The sequence below is a fragment of the Buteo buteo genome, chromosome 11 (genome assembly GCF_964188355.1).
Source record: "Buteo buteo chromosome 11, bButBut1.hap1.1, whole genome shotgun sequence".
In the NCBI taxonomy this organism is placed as follows: domain Eukaryota; kingdom Metazoa; phylum Chordata; class Aves; order Accipitriformes; family Accipitridae; genus Buteo; species Buteo buteo.
This window is the reverse complement of record NC_134181.1, coordinates 28,053,266-28,079,029: the sequence shown is the minus strand read 5'-3', so window position 1 is coordinate 28,079,029 and position 25,764 is coordinate 28,053,266. Positions and strand designations below refer to the sequence as shown.

Sequence of the window (25,764 nt, the reverse complement as noted above, 5' to 3'; positions counted from 1 at the left end):
GGAACAGGATTTAACAGTTCTGTGGCCTCCACCAGCAGGGTCTGCAGAAGTGGTGCTCATGCTGTTGTGAAACAGGGCCTCCTGCAAGAATCAGCTATGCCTTGTGATGGAAACAACTCAGTATTCCAGCTGTGCATCTCAGCAGCACACAGTAGATCGAATACGCATTGGTAAACACTGCTTTTGGTGCAAGAGTCCACAGAGAAGTTATCAAGAGGAAAAGCAAATGCATACAGCAAACAGTAAGCACACTGGAGAACACAACCGCAATACAAAATGTGTCCTTCTTATGATGCCAGCTCCAGGATGACTAATTCTGTGCAAGGATGCCAGTCACTGAAAGACCTTAGACACCCTTCTTCCATAACCCTGCAAACTGAAATAAGTGTATGAGACTGTCTTGCAAATCTGATGCCTGCAGACCCAGGTGCTCCTGCGTAGCCCCCTCCCCACACAAACAGGCCTGTCACTGCTCTTCACACTAACTCAACACTCACCCACCTTCAGTACAGGCACTCACCAGCTCTCATGAAGCCCCACTCCCCATACCCTGTCACACCCCCAGGCTGGGAACAGCCTCCCATACCCCACATGTTCACAACAGATCTGAGCTCCTTGTCCAGACAGACTGGTCCTTCCCTGGGCTGCCACTTAATCCCCAGCTTTTGGAGTGAAAAATCCAGGGCCAGTGGAGGACATGCTGAGATCAGTTCCTGGCCAGGTATTTTGCACATTGTGTGTGTCCAAGTCACCACCAGCAGCCTAAAGCTCTGTGCATGGAGAATAAGATCTAGGAGAACATCAGGGAGATGCACCAAAACATACACCAGTGATGCCTTGTAAGGAAGGGCAGAGCTTCCGAGATCAACCTGGATGGAAAGCATCCTCAGGTGCTGGCAAACTCCCACCCCTCCACCACCTATGCTCACAGCTCCTAGAGATTTGCTGCCAAGAGCCCACATCAGGCTTGCAGTTAGCTTACACTTTGCCAGTCCAGTTTCCACAAGGTCTCACTGGCCCTTGCAAGGACTTGGCCACACAGAGTTAGACCAGGCTGCCTCATCCACTGCCATAACCAGCAAGAGCTGCTGTTTGTCCACATCTGGATTTCAGATAGCCCAGTACCTGGGAAGATCCCAATCACACAGGCTCCTTGGTGTCTTCTGGTTCCCTGGGGACTCATCACACCTGTGCTCAGCACCTGGGGTAGCCCAGAAGGTGGTCCCTGGCTATGACCATTGCTGCACAGCATACCTGCTCCCACCACCTGGGCTGAAAGCATCTGCTTGCAAGGGCTCTACCCAGTCACAGCCTGAGACTATCATCCTTTTGGCATGCATAAGTGCCTGGGAGTCTACAAAAGGGCCATTTTACATATCAGTAACAAAGTACATGACAATTCAAGCTGCAGGCAAAGAGAGGAAAAGGATGTGAAGACTGAGCATCCCCCAGCAGACAAGGGAGGCTATGGCCAAAACCTAAGGAGGTGGGAAATGACTCCTTCCCTTCCAGAACTCAGACTGGCCTCCACACAGCCTTCGTGCCCAGAGAAGGCAAAGGCAGCTTCCCCACCACCACCACAAGAGGGGCAAGGGCTACCAGGTAAGAGGAGCACAGAGAAGAGAATCCCAAAGAGGCCCTTCTGACTGAAGGGCATGCACCACCCAGGTCCATCAGTATCAGGGCACTGCCCCATGCACACCCCTCCTGCCTGTGCCCTGCCCACCAGAAATCCCCCACACCATGCTGGAGCTCAGCCCCTCACCCACAACTCCCCACACTTCCCTGCGCCCAGCCAGGATGTGCCGGCCAGCCAAGAGCAGGGGCCAGGACACAGCGTGCTCCTCCACCTTGCCAAGGCTGAAACGGCTACCAGTCTGGTCCTCTTCCAGCCCCTCTTCCTCCACAGATCAGGTTCCAACCTGGCAACAGGGCTTCTGTGCTACCGGGTGAAGAACAGACAGCATGCTCAGTACAGTTATTTCCTCAGGAAACAAGGCTAAAAAGCCCTCGAGCAGTTTCCAAGCCTCTTCAACAGCCCCCCAGCAGGACCCTCCTTGCTCTTAAGGACTTCAAGGAAAGGAAGCCAGGCCTGAGCCCAGCCACGAAGAACCAGCTTTCTCACCTCCTGTTCTTTTACACATCTCAGGTCCCTTTCAGCTAAAAATCTTTAAGTGCAAGTTCCTCTCTGGTCTTCCTAAAAGGGCTATAGCCCCTCACCTAACAGCTTGCTGGCAAGCTTTTTCCTTGTGCTTTTTGATCTAAATGCACTCTTCCCATCTGTGGCCATGCAGCACCCTGGGGAGCAAGGGTGGCTGTTCTCATGCTGTGCCCAACATGAAGGCACTCTGGGGCCAGGAGAGCCCATGAAGGATGTACTTTGTCCACTTTACAGTCTTTATCAAGGGCATAATTTCAGACTTTTTTGCAGATTAGAAAAAAGGGGATTTATTTTACAGGAAGCAAGTCTGAGGCTAAAATCTTCCCTCCATCTCATGTCCAGTAGCAAGGTCTCCTCTGTTCATTATAATCTTCAGTGTAACTTCTGCTCTGCAGCTCCTTTAATCACATCAGATATGGGAACAGAAGAATGTCATTGTTCCTTGGCCATGAACAATGACATTCGTGGAGCCATGAGAAAGCGCAAGATGGATATAAAAAAGGCAGGCTCTTGTCTCCCCATAATCTCTTCTACAAACTGACAAAAGAGGGTTTTGTATAGAGAAAATTGTCACATACAGAAACAAAACAAAAATAGAGCATGCGAGCTGGGACCACTTTTATCTGGAGAGGCACCACAGGGAGATATGCCAAATGTGATTCACTTTAACAAGTTTAGCCCTTGAGAGACAAGAGCAGAGCCCCCAGTTAAGAATGAGGAGGTTAGCCAGGAGGGTCAGGGGCAAACAAGGCCTGGCACAACCAGGGAGGGTAAGTGACCCTGAAGACTGCTTCTTCCCTTATTACAGGGGCAAGGAGCTCTGGCATGGGACAAGCGCATGGAAAAGACTGACTGGTCTCAGGTAGGGATGAGGTGTTTAGGCTATTTTACTGTTAATTTTGTTAGGTTAGCCTGTGCATTGGCTCATTTACAGTGGAGTAATTAAAGTATATAAACAGATAGAGGTTCTTGCTCTCCCATCCATAACAGGCAGCTAGCAATGATTAACTACATAACCCTTTGGGGACACTCTTCCCCTACACAGGTACCTGAGCAAACACCCCAGAGCTGCTGAGCAGCTGCGTGCAAAGCACCAAGAGGCTTTGGTAAAATATCATACACACACTCATTTGTGTTTGGGACCAGCCCTCCCACTGTCCAGGTTCTGCAGGTAGCGGAAGGACCCAGATCAATACAACTGCAAGACCCTTTGAATGAAATCAATGCAGCTGAACAAGTGTATATGTCCTGGTGTCATCACATTATTTATTCCCCAAAGTCCCCATCCCGCTTCAGTCAGAGGTAGCACTCAAGCACATTCCCTTTGCTCTGCAGCATGCAAATAAATCAGAGGGTCAGGTTCTGCTTCCCAATAAAAGCTGGGATTACAAACCACTGGCACCAAGCACGCTGCTAACCACCACCAATTCAGAACGAGCAGAGATAGCAGGGGAACAGTGCCACTGGAGCTCTCACCCAGAGAAGATGAAGCCAGCACCCTTCTGCAAGCAGCTCTGTGCCTGCACTCCTCACAGGTTCTCCTCCTCCAGCTCTTCCCTGCCTCCCTGGGATGTCACTCTGTTCACTTCCTCCTTTCAAGCCATTGTTAGTTTAAGTGCTTTTTAAGAGATGCAATTTGTGCCCCAGGAAAACAAGCTGCAGAGAAAGAGCTCCACAGTCCTGGTGGCCTCGCAGCACTAGCCAGAAGTCACATCCAGGCCCAGCAGGCAGCGGCATGGAAGCAACCAGGGCCATCCCCCGCCGTGCCTCCAAAGAATGGGTGAGATGGGCACAACCCCACCACTGTGCTGCCTGCCCTCCGTGGAGGGGCCACAGCTCCAGCTCCAATAAAACTGTGGGGCATGACAGGAGATGGCCACAGGGCCAGGCAGCTGAGCCTCCTCCATAGCAGGAAGGAGACATGTGGACATACAGCATGCTCAGCCCTGGCCCCATCCCACCCTGCCCCTCAAGCCAGTGGGAGTCTAGCAGGGCTCGGGCAGCTCCAGACCAGCGCCTTCTCCCCCAGCCATCGGCAAGGGCCCCATGCAAGGAGAGCTCCCCCTCCAGCTCACATGCCCACAGAGCCCACCAAGAACAGCTGCCAGCTCTGGCCTTCCCTCCTCTCACCTGCAACAGCACAGCACACACCAGGAAAGGACTGATAGGGCTCTCAGCATGACCACAGGAGCAGACACACACCAGCTCCCCTCGACACCAGCCCTGGTCTGAGCACAGCACCTGAGGAGCCCCCAGCCAGGCACCGCAGGGCTGTGGGGGCAGAGGAGACCCCTCCAGAGCACCAGCAGGGATGGGGAGCTCAAACGCTCCCAGCCTGGAGATGCTGTAGGAGCCCAGAAACACCCACGGGATCCTCCCTTGCTCTGCTTTCACTCATGTTAAAATGCCACTTAAGTGACTCGTTATAGAATCATTACACCAGACCACAAACACTTTCCAGGTCCAACAATGCTGGGGAGCTGGTTCTCAACAACTGCAGGCTGCACAGTAATCTGTAAGCAGACCACCACCTGAAAGCCCTTCCACAGGCAAGGCAGCACCTCAGGGCTCACCAAAGGCTGTTTGAAGCAAGTCATTGGGCTGGGGCAATGCAGGAGAGCTGTGCATGCCCTGTCATCCCTGAGCCTGCCTCGGCCAGGGGCTCTGCTCCCCCCTGCAGCCCAGCACCCTGGGGACCGGGAAAGCAACCACCCCAGCACACCATCACAGCCCTCCACTTCACCCCAGTTTTAGTATGGGCCTTCCTCGCTCATCCTCCTGGCAGCTGCCAGGCCATCAGCACCCCCAGACCACAGGCAGAGGGAAGGCCTCCTGGAAATGCCTACTTGCTGCCAAGGATCATCATCAAATCAAGAAACTGCCCACAACTTGCACAATATAAATAACAACGCATGCTACATACTTCCATGCAGGTTTTGAACTCGTTGCCCGAAGGCTCTGAAGATGACTCACATCTCAAAGCCTCCTGCACTAACAGCATCTCACATACACTTCACATGCATTTGCTTTTTTCAGGTTAATCCATATTCCCACCCATGAACAAGTGACAAGTGTCTCACTTGCCACCTTCACCCCATCAAGTCAGCCAAATCCCCAGTCAAAAGCCATATCACAAATTAGGTTATTTAGGATTCCTAACCAACACTATTAGCTAAATCCCTAACACCGTTAATTATGTTTCCTACCACCAGTTTACAAAGCAACTCTATTGATCTTGCCCCTACTCTGCAAATTATGAAGAAATGACCAGAATTAAAAACCAAACATGTAGGAGAGAGATTTCAACCCCAGTAGAGAGGAAGGCTGGCTGGGTCCTTGCACACAAAGGACCAAAGACAGGTTTGTCTGCAGGCACCAGCTCCCACAGGAGGCTGTCCCGCCAGCCACCCTGGGGAACTGCAACAGAGCCAAGAAGGAGGCTATGAAAACAAGTCAGGATCAGCCAAGTAAATAATTTTAAGTAAAAGGACCGATCAGAAAAAACACAGCAACTATACCTGCTCCATCAAGGCACCACATTCCCACAGCCACCACTGAAACCCATCTGAGCCACAGGTCTGACTCACCTCAGCACTGCACTTCCCTACCATAAGCCTCCCTGGAAGAACGTCTGCATGTTGCCATTTTTCATTTGGGCAACGAAGCAGAGGTCTAAGGAGCAATATATTTTTTAGCTGTGGTTATAGCTTGGAATTAATGATCTTCCCACAAGCACAAAGCTAACCCTGAGGTAGGAGTGGCATTTTCCATTGTCTTATTGAGAAAAATACCACAGAAAACATCGCTTTAAGTACACACTACAGGAAGGTAGCCTGGGAATACCAGGCAAATAATCAGTTGTTCAGAAAAGTGTAAAAGTTTAACATGAAACTGGGAAGTTTCCTCATTCCTCAACTGGGCAAATTCCCCCCCCGTGACCCTCTGGGCACACAGCAGCACCCCAGGGCAGGCAGTTGGGCCAAGGTCAGCACTGCCCTGCTCTGCACAGCTCCATGCAGCACCAGAGCTGCAGACCTGGCTTTCACCAGCACCTGCCAGGAGCTGAGGTCAGCCCTAAAAATCTAACACTCATTTTCATGTCATTTGCTCTGGTAGGAAAAGAGGCATTCTTCGTGATTAGCTCTATCAAACCCTTGTGCACATTGATCTCGTTACAGCCAGAAAACTCATTTAGACCTTCAACAACAAGGAGAAACGAACAGTGATTGTGAGCACAGCCCACCAGCAGATCACAAATCCTCTTACTCTGAGGATACAGTTCATATTACATCCAAGCAAGAAATCTATCAAGTCACTTTAATTCCCCTCCTCTAAAACACTTGTGTGTAGAGTGGGAAGGTCACACCCTCCCATGAGGAAGCACCATCTGCGCACCCGCTCCATCCCCCAGCACCTCCAGCTCAGAACCTGGAGGCCACCTGACCACAGACACAGCAGCAAAGGGCCACGAGGGTCCCCACAGCTACACCGCCAGACCAGCACTGTGCCCCTGCAGCAAAGGTGGCTAACAGTGTCCTGGCTGCATTAGGCAAAGCATTGCCAGCAGGGCAAGAGAGGGCAAGCACTGCCACACAGCTTACACGGGTCCCTGACCAGCAGCTGCTGGCCACAGGGTGATGGGGCACATAGGCGTGCTCATGCCCTGGTCTATCACTGCCTTGGCCACAGGGACCATTGCAGGCTGGTGAAAACTCAAGAGAGGCAGGGGCTCTCCCACACATCTTATACTGGGGATGGCTGCAGGCACATGCCAGGGCAGAGCACATTGCACTGAAGAATACCTGCAGAGGATCGCTCCTCCCTTTACAAAGCTGTACAGAAATTTGCCTGCACTTCTTCCACAATTTTTTTTTTTTAATATTTCCTCATCTACTTATAGCTGCAGATAACAAAGCTTGCAAAACACCAGAGGACCACTCACACAGACTTGGGAAAGATGAGCCCAACCAGAACAGTGGCAAAGCAACGAGGATTGATAAAGCACTGCAGAACCAACCCCATGAGAGATGCTAGCATTGCCCAGTCTCAAAAATAAGTGTGTTCAGACACTTCACTGACAGTACAGAAAAAGAAAACCACTGGGAAAGAGAAGCCTTATGGAAACTGAAGGGATGGGGAAACTGTCATGGGAACACAGAGGGAGGGGCAGGCCAGGAATAAACCCAGGCTAGAGATCAGCAGGAAGCTTCTAGCAACTGGAACAAGAACGTTCCAGAAGAGAATGTCAGTGTTGCCCCTTCTTTCCACATAGACTTCGTGCAGTTTGTCAGTGGATGCTACAGACCCCCAGCCCTCGCCCCCCTGCCCACAGCCCCATCCACCTCCCTCCCCAAGCCCCTCTATGAGCGAACAAACACACCCCTTCCCCCCCCCACCTGCATCCCCCACCTCCCCACAGCCCCACATCAGCCCAGCAACCCAGCCAGGGGCAGCTGGCAGGCAGCTCCCTGCCGAGGGCAATGAGCAGAGCACCACAGGCTGAGGAGCCAAAGCCAGCATCCATCCTGCCCACAACCCTTCTCAGCAGCCCTTCGGCCACACCACACTGCCCACAGCAGTCCCCTGCCGGGTCTGACCTTAATGCCTTAATGTCTCTTGGTTAAGCGGTGCCGACCCAGCGCAGCCCGGCCCACGCGCTCCCCAGCCCGGCAGACCGAGGCCCTCCTCATGCGGCCTGGCGCCAGCCCATGCACTCCCACCGGGGGACCGCGGCAAGCGCTTACCTGTGTGAGCGTCTGTGCTGCAGCCTCGCCCAGAGACGTCCTCCCCGGCCTGGGCAGCGGGGCCGGGCCAGGAGCTGCGGCCGCTGGCGAAGCCGAGGAGCAACACGCAGGAGCGCCGCGGGAGGCTTTATATAGGTGCCGGGGCGGGGCTAGCCGGGATTGGCGACCCTGCAGCCAATGGTAGCTCAGGAGCGCCCTCCCACCTCCGTGGTGCCGCCGCTGCCTCGGGGCGCGGCATGACCCTGAGGCGGCGGTGCCTGGTGGGCGGGGGGGGCTGGGACCGGGCCCGGGGCCGGGCCCTCAGCGCTGGTGCTCCGCCGATGGCAGGAGGCCCCGCACCGCCGGCCCCGTCGTATGCGCCCAGTCAGGGCGGGAGGCCCCGGGGCCCGGTTCGCACAGCAGCGGTCGGCAATGCAGCCCTGCAAACGGTTTGCCGTCAGCCGCCTCGGGAGCGAAGGGCAGGGTCCCCGCGGTCACCTCCGAGCCGCCCCCCCAGCCGCCCGTCAGCCCCCGGGCAGGTGCCGGTGCTGTGCCCCAGGCGTGGCGGCCCCGAGAGGCACGGCGGCCCCCTGAGGTGCCCGGCCGGCCCACGCCAAGCCCGGGTCTCCCTCCAGTCAGTGCTCGTTGGCGGCTAGCCGGGCGGGGGGCCCTGCCGAGCACAGCAGCAGGCAGGGGAGGGGAGCCAGGGGGGCTCCTTGCCTCCGACGGGCTGTCACCGGGCTCAGGACTTGGAAACGTGCGAGACCCTCGTTGTCTGTAACACCGAGAAGCACACCTGCTTTATCTGACAGAGGAGCATCCAAAGCCCAGCTGAATGAGGACTCTGGAAAGGGAAGCACGCAGAGCTGTCTTTAGAGCCAAGAACACTGGAAAATGAAATCCATCTCAGACGAGATAAACTCGGCATCTCTAGAGAATGAGAGGGGATGTTGAGGTGACTGACAACAGAACAGCCTAGAAGAGGAATTGAACCCCACCACCTTCCCCTTGAAAAATCACACCCCTTTGTTAGCACCCACTAACTTCCACTCAAGCAGGCATCCACTAAATACCATACTCTAAAGACAGATAGGGCAGACAGAAACACCTGTGCTCTCACAAAGGAGAATTTACACAGTAAATCTGTCTGTCTGGACATATAGACTGTATTCAGCACCGTAATATTCAAACAAATTCCCAAGTGTCTCAAATTAATACTGACTGATCCCAAAAGACTGACAGGTACTGCACAGAAGGAAGCCTGGGAGATGTTTTGCCAGATTTTAGAAACAAAACTTTCCTAAACATTAAAAAATTTTCATGGCTGCTAACATATTTGCAAAGCAGAAAGGCACTTACGGCAGGCACTATACTGCTACCCTGCACACTCAGCCAGCTGGGTTTTCATTACAAATCCATTCAGCATCTCATTACTGTCCATCATGAGGGCTCCAACACCAAGACCAGATTCACTTAAGCAGTGTGAGCCTCGCACTGCGCTTCCTAATGCGGCTGGATTAATGGGGAAAAACATCTTAGGGAACATCCTCACCAAACAGAGGAAAACAGTAACATCCTCTGACAGTTCTTAGGCAGCAAGGCACAGATCCCTAAAGGGAGAGAAGTTCAAAGAATCTCAAGAGCTGATGGGGCAGGGACCTCATGAAAGACTGTTCATGACATGCCTTCCTCTCTGCAAAAAGATCTCACAGCTTGAGCTGCAAGAACAGGAGGTGCATTTCCACTCTGCAGACATGATTCCACATGAAAAGAAGATGGTACAATGTCAAACTCTCAGCACTGCAGAGGGAGAACAAAAGTAAGATGGAAAAATACAAGTGTAAAATATAAATACAAGAACTAAATTACAGTAATCCAGTATGCTAGAAATTTTTAAGAAAAGAAACCTCTGTTAGCTGAAGGACAAATATTTACTGTCATTAAGAAAAGCATTCAAAATACAGATGAAAGAGACAGACTACCTTTACGTTATGCTTTCTTAGAGCCATGAAAAGGGCTTTGGGGGCTCAAGTCAGCTGTGTTAACCAAAAGAGATTCAATTTTTAAAGTTGTTGTCTTGCCTCACTGGGCATGTTCTTATAAAACATGAAAAGAAATAATTCACTGTTAAAGCACAGGGTTTGGAGCCAGAGCTTCCAGCTCCCAGTCTTCTGCAAAGACTATCAGTAAATGTCTTAGATTTCAATGGCTATTGATGACAAAGTTCATCAAACTCGCACCTTACTGCTTCATTAGTGGTGAGAACAGCGGGGGTGGAGGGGCGGAAGATTTGCTCCACTGTTCATTGCCTTTCCTGTGACGTTTGTAGGACAGTCTGAGTGTGATACAAGACACCCGTGTCTAGTTCTGGGAAACATCCAGCTCTGATCCCTCCTTTTCCTGAAGGCACTTCACAGCTCAGAAGCAGTCCCTCTCTCCATACCTGCATTGTCCTGCTTTCCAAATGGAAAATTCCTGGTTCAAAACATGCATTTTGGAAGACTGGAGCAGTTACTTTCTGTGCAGCATATGGATGCCTTTAGATTGAAGTGTCATGGGCGATCACCTAGAAGGCTGCTAGCTCTTTGCAACTTGAAAGTTTGGAACAAGCCATTGCTATACCGTATATGACAGCAAAATCCTGTCACGTGAGGTAAAACCCTGCAGCTTTCTGCTCCTTCCTTAAACACTGTAAGGTGACACAGAGGACAAGCACAAAATATGAGGGGAAAGCAAGGCACGGTTCAAAGCTCAATTTCAAATTGTCTGTTTTGCCCCAGATCAATCCCACAAGCTCAGGCTGGTAAAGGCAATGCTGTGGCATTACAATTTGTTCTTCTGGTCTTTCTAAGAGTTTGGTCTAAAAGAGTAAGTTAGGTTTTAGCCCATAAGTTTAGCTTCGTAAAGGAACAGCAATGGGAGCTCCTGCTGCAGTGCATGGAAAGAGGGGAACCAAAGGATATAATTTCAAATTCTTCCTGTGAGGCTACAGCTTGTGAGGATGGCTGTTGCAGAAATTGGATGCTTCCAGAGCTTATATGATAATTAACTTCATACCTGGAATTAAGATAATAAGCAGAATACATAGCCCATTGGGAGTGCACTGGCTCCTCCATTAAGTGCAATAAACAATACAATTACTCGATACCCATACCTCAGAGGGGGAAAAAAAAGCCCTTCACACAATTAATAAAAGTTAGCAGCTGCCATTATAACTTTCCCTAGCACAAAGCCCCCAAATTTACAGGACAAAAACTTGTGCCAACACATCAAGAATAAGGCAAATATGTGCAACAGTGCTTAATTTCCATGAACCCTGGCCATCTTCCAGGTAAGGGTGGCTTCTCCAAATGCTGCTCCATGATGATGGGCCAGTCACTAATGAAGGGACCACTCTCCAGAGTCATTTAGGAGCCAGCTGTTGCTTTAATGTGCATAAGTGAAACCTAGCCAGGACTGCACAATAGAGCTGATCACGGGTGGTTTGCATAGAGACCAGGGAGGGCTGATGTGCATAGTCCTGACTGCAGCTGTTCCCAGGCACAAACATTACTGCATCCATGGTGGAACACAGAATGTACGTGAGCCAGCCTGGGCATGGTGTGAGCCTGGACTTCAGGGCAGGGTGCCCTGTGCTTCCAGAGGGTGTTGGCTGGGCTTCCTCTCAGGTACCGTCAGTGTTCCTATGACTAATTTCTGTGGAGAACTTCAACCTGCATGTGAAAATAGAAATAAAAGCAAGCAGTGAGAGGATTTCACACTGAACTGTCTGCCTACTGTCTGGTTAACCTATGCACGCCATAAGTTTAGCCCTACCTGTTAGACACAACTCACTCTAAATGATTAGGCTCACCAAACCTGCAGGAAAAAGTCGTGGTGGGAGCAGATACCAACCAATGCAAAGGAAAAAAACCCAGCTTTATTCTCACTGGCTCTCACAACACAGCCAAGGTCCATAATGGTAACTTCCAATGCATTAGTGGATTTTGCAGGATCTAGTTACAAAACCCTTTCCTCCTCATGCAGTGAACCAGAACCTTTCCACTGAATTCATCAAATTCCCTTCCAAGTGTCCCACTTCTGGAAGGAACAAATTCTCACATCTGCAGGAGGAGAGGTGCTGTGCCTGACTGCACACTGAGTGAGAATCAGACTGGGTGCTCCGTTGTGCCCCTCACCGCGTCTTGCCCAATGTCAGCAAGAGCTACCTCAGGGAAAGGAGAACCTGCAGCTCCAAACGTACACACAGGGTGCCACAGCTCCTGAAGCAGGAAGACATTGTAAAATTAAAATCTGATTCCCTGCTTTGCCTTCTCCAAAACTAATGAACGATATTCTAAGCATTATCCATTATGATGGAAGAACCAGGCATTAAGATGGCAAGTGATGGACAGGCAGCCTATGCATGCAGAGTGTAATGGCACACAGCAACACGGCTGCACAGGCAAGCCACCTGGGTGAGTCACTGCAGACTTTTGTATGCAATTTCCTTAGATCAACGTGCAGGCTTTAGCTGTGTGCCTCCCACATTCTTCCCAGATAAGTTTCCTCTGCACTCTTTGGACCTTCTTATCAGCCACATGATCCACCAGGCCTTACTTGCAGGATGTGAGCCAGACTGCCTGCTGATTCCCTTCCCAGAGAAGGCATGACCCTGCCTGAGGGATGCAAAGCAGAGCGGTCAGCCACACATGTGGGAGTGCACCAAATCTGCTCCAAGGGTGGCAGCTCTGAAGGTGCATTTCCATAGCTTGCATTTACATAGTGTCACACTGGCAAAGAAAGGAGAGCGCTGGGGAACGACTGGCTTGGCAAGGTTGAGAAGAAGGCTCTGCTCCACCAGCCTTTCAGATACAGAGGTCGCGGGCTTGCAAGGGTCAGCAACCCCTCTTAATATTCACCAAAGTAGCAACAACAAAGGCAAGCTGGGGAAAGGGAAGCGTTCCTGTGGAGTCCCATCTTCACTCTGGATACCACTCTACAATGAGGTTATTTCAAACCGCCCATAGCTTAAGCTATGGCTTTCATCCCAATAGCAAAGTTCACGCTGAGCTCTGTCTGCAAAGGCACATCAAGCAGCTACGCTCAGATGACGTCTAACCTCACCCAGCTCACTACAGCAGCCACCCTTCTCAGCCAGGCTGGTAATTTATATAACAGAAGAGAGTGTGTCAAATGCATAACATTTAATAAGACCAGAAGAAGGTCAGCAGCCCTGTCTGAGCAGCACTTTAAAAGCTCCCATCTAATATAAATGTTATCTTGGACATCAGCAGTGCTTGGTAAATAAAAAGAAAAGTTCCACCTTCCAAAGCAAATTACATGAATGATGCTTGGCTTTGATGATGTTTCCTAGGAGGCAACTCTCTCTTATTTTCCCTTCATACACCTGGGCATTAACCAGAAAGCCAAGGTCACTTATTGCTTTCTCATTCAAACAATCTGGATTATGTCTCCCTGAAATCATTACCACGTTGTGACAGCAGCTGGGAAGCCCAGTGAATGCACTTCCCTCTGCTGTTGTACAGCTGCCAGGAGCATGCCTGTGATCCGAGTTACAGAGCAGCCCAGCTACAGCCGTGAGCAGCGTGTTGGGATGCAGTGGCAAACACAGCGTCTGACTATCCCAGCAAAATGATTGAATTCTTTCTTTCAGGTTTGTTGCTTTCATGATTGCCCAAAGCTCTTCCAGGTCTTGACACCATGTAACACCTGCACTTTAAAGCGTGGGTGTCAACAAACCTATAGAGGACTGGCACCCAAGAGTGTTGCCTTCCCAAACCACGTTTCTCTAGAACCAAAGATGTGGCTGTCACTAGAACAGGTCACCTACCAGTTTTCTTCCCTTGGGTTTCCATCGTGCATTGAGCACTGGAGAGAGGGACATGGCCAGCCCTCCACAGCCTCAACCCATGCCAGACCTGATGGAGAGTAGTAGAGGGGGCAGCGGTCCTTCCCCCGCACCCTCTGCTCCACCATGCCTCACGTCACCCACGTGGGCACTGCATTAGCAGCAAGGTCTGGTCAGCAGCAAGTGCTTCTTATCACCCTCATGCCTTGCTGAGGCAGGCAGAGCTGTGAGAGCACATGAGGAGTTAAGCTTTTTCTTACAAAATGTGTAAAGATGTGGTCTGCACACTTGGTGAGCTGCAGCATTTGTGGGCCAAAACATTTTGCTGCATATTTCTGAAATTATTTGTCAGAAAAGAACGTCAATGACATAGAAAATGAGTTGCAGATGTAACCTTTTCAAGCATCAATAATAACTTAAGACATCTGAAACTAAATCTTAACTCACAAGTGACTACATCGCACAGGGTAGTTTCTGAGGCAAGGGCTAGCAGATCAGATGCAGAACTGTAACAGATCCCAGCAATGGTACCCGCCTCCAGCCCTCCCACTTAGCAAAGAACAATTAAATTCTTGCATTTGACAAAGCTGCTTCCCTTCCTGGGACCTTTTTTCCTGATTCCCAGGCTGCTCCTGGACTCAGGAGGCACTCTTGGGTGGGAGAAGAGGCTTCTAGACCAGGTCCAATAGCCAAGTCCCTCAGTGCACTGAAATTAGGATGGCCAGAGTGCTTTCTCTGAGGTCCAACATAAAGGCAAATGCACTTTGCAAGAACGACTCATGTTTTAACACTTCCTCATTCACACACACCCGCCCCACTGCCACAACAGCCAGTCCACACCCCAGACTCCTTGGGCTACACGAGTATTGCTTCTCAGACACGCGAAGCATGAGGACCCCCACTAGAATGCACAGATGTGCACGCTGCAGCAGTGCTACAGACAGCGAAGGACGTCAGGGTGTTTCAGTCTATGCAGCAGTGTCCTCAGTTCTGCGCACCCATGGCATGGGCACATCTGCAGCCTGCAGGAGCTTTCCTGCTGGCTCAAAGTCCAACGAAACCGTCACTGCTATGGGTCTCCTGACATGGCCAGATAGCCTGTGCTGCCACCACACTGATATTTCTGTAATGAATATCACCACTGTATTCTCAGAGGCACATGCTTAAGGAATTTAACTACTTTAATACAATGGGCTCAAATTGCCAAAGAATGTTTGTGCATCAGTGTGAAATCAGAAATTCGGGGAGGGGGTGCTTTATCTGTCAAAGGCCAACATCAGGGGGCTGACAGAGCAGACAGTGGGAAGCTGGATTGCATTTGATACGCATCAGCCCATCAAACACAAACAGCCTTCAAAGTGCTGAGCCAGCCCCATTACAGGCTGTAACAGCCCTGCCGGGGTCCAACCAGGAACGCTCCCTGTGAGCTGTGCTGGACTCGCGTGGGTCTCCTGGCGTGATCTTGCACCATAAATCACAGAAAAAGGGATACTTCTGAACAGCTCAGATTAAGATAAAATGCCTTTATTGTCAGGCCAGCAGCTACCTGTGCCATCCCCTGGCCATGTGCTGCTTCCAAGCCAAGGGCGTGGGATCCCCTGCCCAGGGATGTGCCTGCCATGCAGATGGCAGACCTGCTGTAGCCAGGCGTGGATGGACTGGTGAGCTGGGAAGCAGCATCCAGGCTGACCCCCACCCAGCCAGGCCAGCAACTGGGCCAGTGACCATCAGTTAATGACTGTTCAACAACAGCCTGCTCAGGATGGAGAGCAACAACCCCCCAGTCCATGCCGTGGACTGCCAGCACATGCTGCCGGTCCATGAGGGAGGCCAACCCAAAACTGAGATCCTGCCAGGGTGAGCAGACATCAGCCAAGCACGGTGATCATCCCCATGGGCACCACTCCTGCGGACGGCACCCACGTTTGGCTCAGCAGAACTGGGGCCGGCTGGGGAGTGACAAGCGTGCTCCCACTGCCTCACAACCATCCCTCTGCAGTCCTGCTGAAGATTTACCAGTGCCTGAAAAGAGCTGAACTTAAATTATTCCCGGGGAAAAAAAAACACAAAACCTTGCCTTCAGATTAATCCCCAGACCTCCACCCTGAAAAGACTCTTTCTGCAGCCCCCCACTGCCAAGCTCAGCCCCGGCACCCTGGGCCCTGGCCCTCCTGCACAGGCTGCCCTCAGGGCTTTTCCAAGGGGCTGTGCAGCCCTCTGCAGAGCGTGAACACAGCCAAGGGGAATAAATAACATAGCCCCAACATGCAAAAAATAGGCTTTTCTTACTAAGCAAAGACTCAAATAATAAGTGAAGGAAAAGGAAGGGGGGGAACATGCCTGAGCAACCCCTCCTAACCACCTCCAGCACAGCACAGCGTCACTCAGCCAAGCAGGGTGCATGGCAAATAATACCCACTCTGCTGTCGCCCCCACCCCGGCACTGAGACCCCACGCACCAGGGAATGCAGGGGAACAGATGGATTTTCCATGGGAAGGAGCTGCGACTGCTCCTTCCAGTCAAACATGTCAGCTCCGCAGAGCCATGTGTGCAAAACATTAAACCTGCTCCCTTTGCTAGGACAGCAGCGCCAGGAGAGGGATTTGGGGGATATTCAGAAGGAAATGCCCCTCAGCCCGGCACAAGGCGAACAGGCAGTGATTCACAGGGGCCCATAGCTGGACCCTGGGCCCATCATTTCTACGTATGCAAACAACCAGGTTTTTCCTCTTTCAGGTGCTCCTTGTCAATGAGATGGAGCAATGGTAAAATATTAAATTGCATTGAAGCAGCAGTAATCTCCCAACACAATGGGCTGCCTTCACTAGTGCTTGTAAGCAAGAGCCTTGATAAGGTGTATCGAGCTTACAAGGCAAACACGTTTAGGAGGTTATTCATACACAGTGCAAGCCACTGGGGTTATTTCAGGCCGAAACCCGTGCAGAGCATTGTGCTAGACGCAGGGAGATCTCAGAGCTGAGGGTATCAGCCATTAATTAGGGAAAATGGCAATTCCTAATCGCACTGCATCAAGAATAGGGAACCTTGAGGGTCCATGAATTGAGATAATTTGATTTAATTACAAATATAATACACGTCTCTATCATTATTAACCTTGGAAATTTAAATAGTTTAAAACAGATGGAAAAGCAACCCCTGCCGCATTTGCTTACAGTGGTGCTGGGAGAGAAGGCCACAGCAGACATGGTACTTGTTTGTAAGGGATTTCAGGCTTAAATCGTTGACTGTTTCCCCAATATCGCCACAGAGCCACCAGCTGAGCAGCTGAGGAGCACAGCACAAAGCCTGAGGCTCTGCCAGGCACGTGCAGGGGCAGGGGCACTGCTGCAATCCAAATCCAGCATCTCCCAGCCCTGCCATGACACAGGGGGCCAAGACCTACCTGACCCAAAATGTTCACGCCCCACACAGCCCTGCCACTCTGCTGGTCCTCCCTATGACTAGGCTGGCTTCTCTGGACCTGCAGAAATGGCTCTCATACACGTGGGCCTGCCCATAAGCAGGGCAGTGAGCTTGCAGGAAAGGATAGCTCATTCCTCACTCTTTTCCCTAGGAAGGTTCAACCACGTATGTGCGTGGTGTTGCCTTGCATTTACAAGAGTAGGTGCAATGCCAATGGGGCCAGGAGCATGGTGAGGTCTGGAACACCTTCATTTCCTCTGAAAGAGAGGAACTATTTTCCATGGAAATTAACAAAATACTTCCATTAGCAGCAATGGGAAATAATTTGAAATTATATATCATAGCAAATGAAATTGCACACCAAAAAAAGAAGCATTAGAAGAAGACTAGGTCTGCAAAGTCAGAAAGTAGGAGTTGCCAGAGCTGATGCTGCCAGCAGCCTCCAGCCTTCAGTGCTGCAGAGCCCTCATGCAGAAGTGCTGTCTCCAGCAGCTGGCAGGACATGCAAGTGGCCATCGTTCACAGGAGGGGTGCCCAACAGAGCACAGCTGCTTCTGTGTACAGGTATGCCGGGATGCCATGCAGAATACCTGCTTTTATTCCTGAAGGGCAGGATTCACTTGACTTGGGCATGAGCCGCTCTGTGAAAGGCTTGGAGTCTACCACCAGGCATGTTACCTCTCAGGGAGACAGGCAGTCTCGTGCAACAGCAGCCTGAGAAAAGCACAGCATTATTACTGGCAGGCAGCAGGAACCTGAGACAATCTCATGATTTTTCTGGGTTTCATCCCAAAACACATTTCTTTGGGCTGAGTGATACTCTGAGTTGCTTGGCAGACCAAGACTTGGCAGCACAAGCCACAGAATTCAGACCATTTAAAAATACAAATATTCTAATAAATAACCTAGAAGACCTTCCTAGTATGGGAGGGAGGCATTCTGGGGGATAGGTCTCTACAAAAGCAAAATATTTCCCAAGTAGGCTTTCCACTTGGAAACAAGAAGAACAAATAAGGTTTCAAAGCCTAAAACATTGCAAGAGGTGCAACTTGCACTGTGGACTTAGTGCATATGTCTCTCCAAAGCCTCTTGCTGATGCCAGAGTGTTGCAGAGCACGGTGCAGCTGGCCGGCATGCCAGCCGTGGCCGGGCGGCCGCTCTCGGGTTGCCTTCGAGGCACAGCAGGTGCAGAGAGGAGTGCCGGGGGCACAGGGAGTGCAGGGCTAGCCTGCATGCGGGGGCTAACAGCCCAGCTCACCTCACCTCGTGCTCCACAGCAGAAGCTGAGAAGGAACACAGCTCTTCCATACAAATGCATTGGATAGTCAATGCGAAGAAGAGCAGGGAGTTACTCAAGCAAAAGGGCAATCCCAGTGCAGGAATAAATGGACATAAGCTTGCCCAAGCACTCCTAGGTGGGGAGCAGGATTGCCGGCAGCAGGGAGGAGAGGACCCGAGCATCCTCCAGCAGGAACAGGGACACCAGCCTGGCTTGCCGCATTGTGCTTGCAGGCAACACTGAGTCCTGTGCGGGCAGGAGGCGGCGCAGGGAGCGATGAGACCCACCAGCCCTGCTCTGCCAGGCGAACGTGCAGCGTTGGACCGGCACCCTCACAACTCAAAGTCTGCCGGAGGTTCCATGGCCCGTTGCAGGCAAACGAACTCTGCTTTGAGTCCCAGAGCAGCACATGCATGTGAAGTGGCACGAAGGGATGCGTTGGTGCTGCGGCAGCCCTGGCTGGCAGGGCCAGGCTGCCCGCCTGGTGCCGTGCCACAGGTTATCTATCACAGGAGTCCCACACGTGTTCACACCTCCGAGCATCCCCGCACGCCGCATAATAACCACGCTGAGCATGTCCAGCTTTGTTGTTTTAGCCATACTGTAGAGGCGCTTATTTACTTGGGAATCATATGTTTTCTGCCCTGGTCCTCACTGTATTCAGAACAGTTACTTAGCTTCAATAAGCCCCTTGTTAAAGCCTTTTCCCTTCTGTAATCTCATCAAACTAACCAAAAGGAGTTTGTTCTGAAATAGAGTCCCATTTTGTAACCTGGCTTCCTATAGGAGATCTCCCCATGCGCACTCGGCCCCTCCACCACAAAAGGGGTCTGCTTGTCCTAGCGCGCTAACAAAACACTGCCGTCTGTTTGGGTTAGCCAGCAGGGGGTTAATGAAAAGCCCAGCCCTGGGGACTCCCACCTTATCTGCAATCATGAATTTATTGAAGAATGTGTTAATGTGCTGGATTTTATTCATCAGGGGTCAGGGCTTTTCAAATTCTTCCTCCCAGCTCCCCCTCTTTCCATCCCTCCCCAGCAAGCTCACAATGCTGTTTAAACAAAGGACTCCCAACACAAAGAGCAAATTTACACAGTAAAGTTTTCTTGCAAGCCCAGAGCGAGTCTGGAAGAATTCCAGCTTTATAAAGAGAAAAGGGGGTTGGGGGAAGAAAGGGGGAAGGGAGAGAGGGGCATTTTGCAGAGGATAAAAGGAAATTGAGAAAAGTTCCCACCTCCTGAAGCTCAGAACTGAATATTCTCTGCCAGTTAACCCTGATGCATTACAAACCCTTGAGGATGTTTCAGCAGGACATGAGCCCTCCTAACACCAAACTTTTCTTGAAAGAGGCTGAAATTAATGTTTTAACATCAAATTTAGGGTGACATTTCAACAGCTGCTTTGTCTGTGGATTAATAACATTAGCCCCTAAAAGGACAAAGCAAACATTAACCAGGGCTCACAGTTTTTCCTTTGTGCCACTCTTACAGGTGGTGATATAAGCAAGATATAACAGGAAATAATAAGGCTAAGCGATGGCTTACAGGCCTTGCAGTGACTACGTGTCCAAGGCCAAGTGAGAACGCAAAGGAGCCTCTGCTCCCACCTCCGGCACCCCACCCCTGCGCCACGCACCGTCCCGGGACCGGAGGCCATCAGGGTCCTGCGAGGAGCTTCCCTGCGCACCACCCACCTGGGCTCTGCAGATGCACAAACCCACCGCTGTCTGCAAGTGCTAGAAAAAAGGTGGTGTCATTCCAACGCTGCCTGTACGGCCGGTGGGCTCTTTTCCTCTTCCATCACTTCGAACGTTATCCCCACTCGAGAGCTGGGGATAAAGGGTTGTTTGGTTGGTTGTTTTTATTTTTTTTTAACTAAAAGGTTGAGACCGCCCCCACTGCTCTGCCAATTTTAGTTGTGCTGGTCAGAGCACTGGGAATTAGAGAACAGGGAGCAATCCTACGCTAATTAACCAAAGATGACCTAAATGATTTTCTTCAGGTCTTGTCACCTCCACTTTCTGCACTATCATTAATAAGTTCTGGCAATGTCTCAGAAAGAAGGAGAGCTCAGAACAGGCATCACCTCTATTTCCACCTCTGCCCAGCAGGCACAGTGTACAGAGTTCACCTGAGCAAAGAGTCTTCAGACATTTTACAAGCAAAATGTATGTGATGTTATTGGCTGTAAAGCTAAAACTGCTGGGGAGGCTACAAACTCTGGTCACCAGGCAGGAAAGTAACTGCTTCAGGCATGTAACTTGGAGATTTTTGGAAATAATTAATATTAAAAGAAACCCATCATAATTCCATTTCCTAACAAGTTTCTCAGCCAAAAGGATATCATTGACCCAAATTTTCATTCCTGTGTTTATTTACTTTGGTTTGCAGGGAAAGAGATGCTTTCTGCCATACTCTCATAAAACCAGCAGCAGTCTGTAAGCAGCTAGCACAGACAACGACCTGGGAAAAGGGGGGTTTTAATGACTCTGGAGTCACACACAGAAGCCCACAAACAGCAACGCAGCACGCATTTCTGTCCATCTTTGCTGCGTGCAGCTCTGCCCTGGCTCGGACACGCGTGTTGCTGCCACGGCCGCAGAGGTTCGGAGGGGAGGCAAGCAGCTTCTAACACCTCATGGCCAAACCTGTCTGAGAGCCGTGCCGAGGGCACTGCCACGCTCACAGCCACCCTGCAGAAAAGCACACAGGCTGGCAACGCAGGGGCAGAGCTGCCCAGACTGCTGCACAGCTTCTTGTCTTCCCGGCTGTTGGCACTGCCAGGCGGCTGCGGAGGGGCCGGGCAGATCTCGGCTCACGGGATCCAGCTGTGCTGCCGATGGATCCCTGACTGCTGAACATACAATACATATTTATAGGGTCTCCTCCGTGACAGGAATGCCAAAGCCTCATGCAGAAAATAACTCAAAGGACATAATTAAATCAGTTAAATGGCTTGGGAAAAGAGACATGGCTACAGCCAGATTTCAACTCTCAGCACAGTCTCAGGGCACAGGGAACAACAATTAGGAGAGCAAGAACTATAAAAGCTCTCCGACCAACTACTTGCTCTTCTTTAGTTAATAAACTATAATCCCTGCTTAACACTGACACAGACCAGAACAGAGCCTCTGAGCACAGAGCACCAGGATGAAGGCAAGCGTTTGGGGTAAGCAAGCACTGTGCCAGCATCACCAGAGGTCACAAACATTACCAGACAAGTAAAGCCAGCACAAAGAGTAGGAAATCAAAGATCAGTCAGTTTATTTTCATCTGTTAACGTGATGCACAGCGAACAGCAAGCTCCTGTTGGCTTTTTGGAGCCAGGAGCTCGGAGAGGAGCATTGCCGGTGCAGGAGGGGCAGCTCCAGCTGCTGGCAGCAGCAAGAGGAGACTTTGCACAGAAGATCTGGCTGTCGAGAAACAGCCATTGCGTCCCAAGAAGCCACATGAATCCAACTATTAACAGAGCTCATAGCCAGTTTTACTGGAGCAACTAAGGCAGTAAAAGGAGCAGTGCTGTGTTACACAGGCGGGGGGGGGCAGGCTTTGGGGAGCTGCCCCACAGCCACCGCTCTCGCTGCCCAGCCGCCTGCCAGGCAGCACCGAGACGGCGCCAGCCACAGCCGCGCTGCAGGAAGGTCTGTCCCCTCCAGACCAGCTCCAGAGCCACAGGTGACAAGAGGAGAAAAAGAAATGCTGCAGCAGAGAGAGCGCACACTGAGGCGAGCAGGACGGTCCAGAGAATCCCAAGACAATGTTTGGGCAAAGCGGCTGACATTAAAGCTGCACTGAATGTCTCTGATACCCAGCAGCTGAGAGGGTCCTAACGCTCTCAACATACGGGGGCCACCATCCCACAAGCGTCTCTGTGGATGGGTTGGAGAGTGGTCGGGAGCCATCAGTGGCAATGAGGAACACCAGAAGCTCCCTGCCACCAAACTGGGCACCGGTCCCGCAGGGGAACTGGTGGCTGTATGGGGAGAGGGGAGGGTCTCATCTTCTGTGGGTTTCCGCTGCAAAGAAGGAACTGCACAGGTGCCAGGAACGCTGCCTCTACTTCTCTCTCAGGATCAAAAAGGAGTCCAAACTTAAAAAAACACTGATACTGAAAAAGTCATTTCAATGGTTTTGAGTTGAAAGTTGGGGAAAAACATGCACACTACTTACACAGCAAGGAGCAAAAAGCTGTGAAAATAGATTTACTTCTCAGAAGGGTTGCATACAGAAAAAAGGAAGCAAGTTGCTTATTTTTAAAGGTAGAGTTACAAAGTATCTAGCATACCAGATTTAACGAGAATGTTTCAAAACAAAATAGCTTTTTACAGGCAAAGTTAACAAATTTCTGTCTGCTCCCTCTATACCCAGCCACCACAACAAGAGGTGAGCTCACATCTTTAAAGCAGATTACACTTCTCTTTCATACATTGCTTCATCCCTTCAAGAATATTAAAAGCATGGTTTGAAAATTAAGCAAAGCTTTCACCCTCAACGGACTTGAAATGGCTCTCAAAACAGTTTCATTTTTCCATTTGTGCTTTCAGTGTTACAAAACAACGTAGAGATGGAATACAATGTCATGGTACTTTGTTTATGTTTTGATGCATTACCTATGAGTTACTAGATACCTAATGCAGCATACAGAAGCGCTGGTGAGATGTGGGCACACTGGCTGTGCAGGAGACGCAGTGGCCCATCCTGCGACGCTGCACACTAGAAGGCGCAGCGCTGTGCTGCAAGCGCTCTACAGCCTTCTGCACCCCAGCGCGTGCTGAACCCATGGAGACAAATACGTGAGGCTGAGCACCACTTCTGTGTTGCCTGTGAGTATGAAAGACAGGGAAGATTGTTTCTTCAGTTAAAAAATGACGTGTTTGAACATTGCCTGGGCTATTGCGCCTTTTTTTTTTTTTTTTTTTGCTTTGGAAAATACCATACGACATTTCTCCTGAAGGACTCCTTGGAAAACTCGCGGGAATGTGAAAGGATTAAGAGTTTGAAATTTGAATGACAGAGATGAAGGGATTTTTAAGAATTTTGGTAAGAGCTCTAGCCTCTTTACTTTTTATTCACAGAATTCAGCTCAAAAATCTTGCCAGAAGTGCTGTGGAAGATCCAGCACTCAAGCTTACAAGGCCGGAAGGAACCTCCTCTTGTACCAGGGATCCCCCAAACCTGGGGAGGAGCCTCCTCAAAATTCAGCTGCTGCTCCCGGGGAGGTTAATCTTTCCTCATCGAGCCCCATTTACTGCAGATGGGGTAGCTCAGCAAACCTCATGGATTTGCTGTCTGTTCTATCAGAGAAGTGCCTTCAGCTAAAAAGACGTTTCTGATCGCCCCGGTTAGTTCCAACCTTCACGATCTCCGTGTCCGTCACCGTCTGAACCAGGAGTGAGGGGCTGTATCTGGCTGCGGAGCTGCACCACGAGCTCCCAGGGACCCGCATCACCAGGCGCCGGAGCAGAAGGTCACCTTACTGCAGGCAGAGAGGAATCTGCAAAGCCCAGGAGTGCCAGGAACAAACTGCATCCCCACACCTTCCTGTAGTCATCCGGCTCGGCGTGACAGCCCTATCAGCGAGGGAAGCCAGTTGTTAGTGATGGTTTCCCCAGATCATGGGCAAAATTTGTACCGGTCAGCGCGAGGCCCAGGGTTTACCTGTACGTGAATACTATCGTTTCACTTCTTTACATCTTAGCAGAAGAAGGACTTACTACAAAAATTAACAAACATGGTATGAAATATACAATAGCCACCATTAACATCATATTTATTGTTATTTAGTTGCTCAGTAAAACATATACAGATATGTACAATATGCATGAATACAGAAGACTGCACTTTACATATTTAAAAAAAAGAAAGAAAAATAACACTCAATTTCATGAGCTATTGTCACAGTCTTCCAACCAAGCATTTAAGAAATGAATTTAACAAGAATCAAAAAAAAAAAAAAAAAAAAAGAAAAAAGAAAAAAGATTACAGGATTGCCTAACACACAGCAGAGTCAAGTTTTCATATTTTACATGTGCAATAACATTTTTCAGAAGAGTTTGCTATGCAGTACGGATTACCAGTGTTTTGAGTTTTTTTTTCTTTTCCATGAACCAAATTTAGTACAATGTAATAACATCCTTTTGCTTAAGGCTGTTTTAAAGCTGTAATATTCTTGGGTAGTGAATAGTGATAAAGTTATAACTGCTGGAAATCACAGCCTGCAGTTTCATCAGTCAGAATCTATGAGCGGATGGACTCAAACCAACAATTTTAATAGAGAATTTCTAAGACAAAATTAGACTATTTCCTCCATTAGCCTTAAGCAATAAAGGAGAAACAATTCTATAAAAATGGGTTATGCTCTTACACACCATCCATTGAACAGCTGTGAATCTAGTAGCTGAGAAAACCTTACACTGCAGCTTAACAAAAATAATCAAAATTTACCAGTTTTGTTTCTGTCTGCGTTTCCCCCCTACCCACCTCCTCCCACCCTCCCAGCAGCTGATGCGTTCTGCTGACCTGTGCTCACCATACCCCTTCCTCCTTAGGAAAGGTGTGAACATTTTGCCTTACTGTTGGTGCCTGGAAGCCTGATACCGATTCCTGGTTTGGGAAGGCCAGCCAGCCTCAGAATGACCACGTAGAAATCCAGTATCTGAAACAGTTCCCTAAATGACCTAGATGACATAACTCTGATGCTCATTTCCTTCCACCCTAACCACACAATGAAATCCTTACCTATTTGATGAAAAGTCACCATAACTAAATGAAAATGAGTCTAAACCCTCTCTCACTGATGCTCTAACAACTGAGCTAGAATAGCAGAGAACTAGTGACCCTAGGAAAAAGTGATCTGGAGAAAATTCACAAGAGTATTTAATAAATAAGGCCTATTCCTTCCTTTTTTTGGCAAAGAGGTATTTTATCACTCCTCCCAATTTCAATGCAAGAGAGATTTTGCTCAGTTTGCTAATACATTTCGACTTACAGACTAAAAGTGCAGAGCTTCTTTTAACAAATACCAAAGGAGTCAGCAAGCTGGGTCAGGAGGTCAGTGACGCCCAGGCTCCCCCTTATCCAGCACCGGGGCATGGGGCCGCATGGGAGAACCGAAAACACTAGGCAAGGCAGGGAGAAGTCTCCAAAACAAATGCAAAGCTGCATTTTAGCTGCTGTTCACTGTACAAAGAAAAGATTGTGCATATCTCAATGGCACATTTACCACAGGTCTTTGACTTCTTGTACAAGGTCCCCCCTGTCTGGAAGCCCGACAGGACAAGCAGGTGCAAGTTTACATTATTCTGGCTTTACCCAGTCATTTGGGGAA

General features: G+C 50.0%; 1 protein-coding gene across 1 annotated transcript in view; it reads right to left on the bottom strand.

The window, feature by feature from the left end:
• Positions 1 to 25,764, bottom strand: part of MN1 (MN1 proto-oncogene, transcriptional regulator) — a 117,660-nt gene that overhangs the window by 51,431 nt on the left and 40,465 nt on the right. The gene's annotated exons all lie outside the window — the stretch shown is intronic.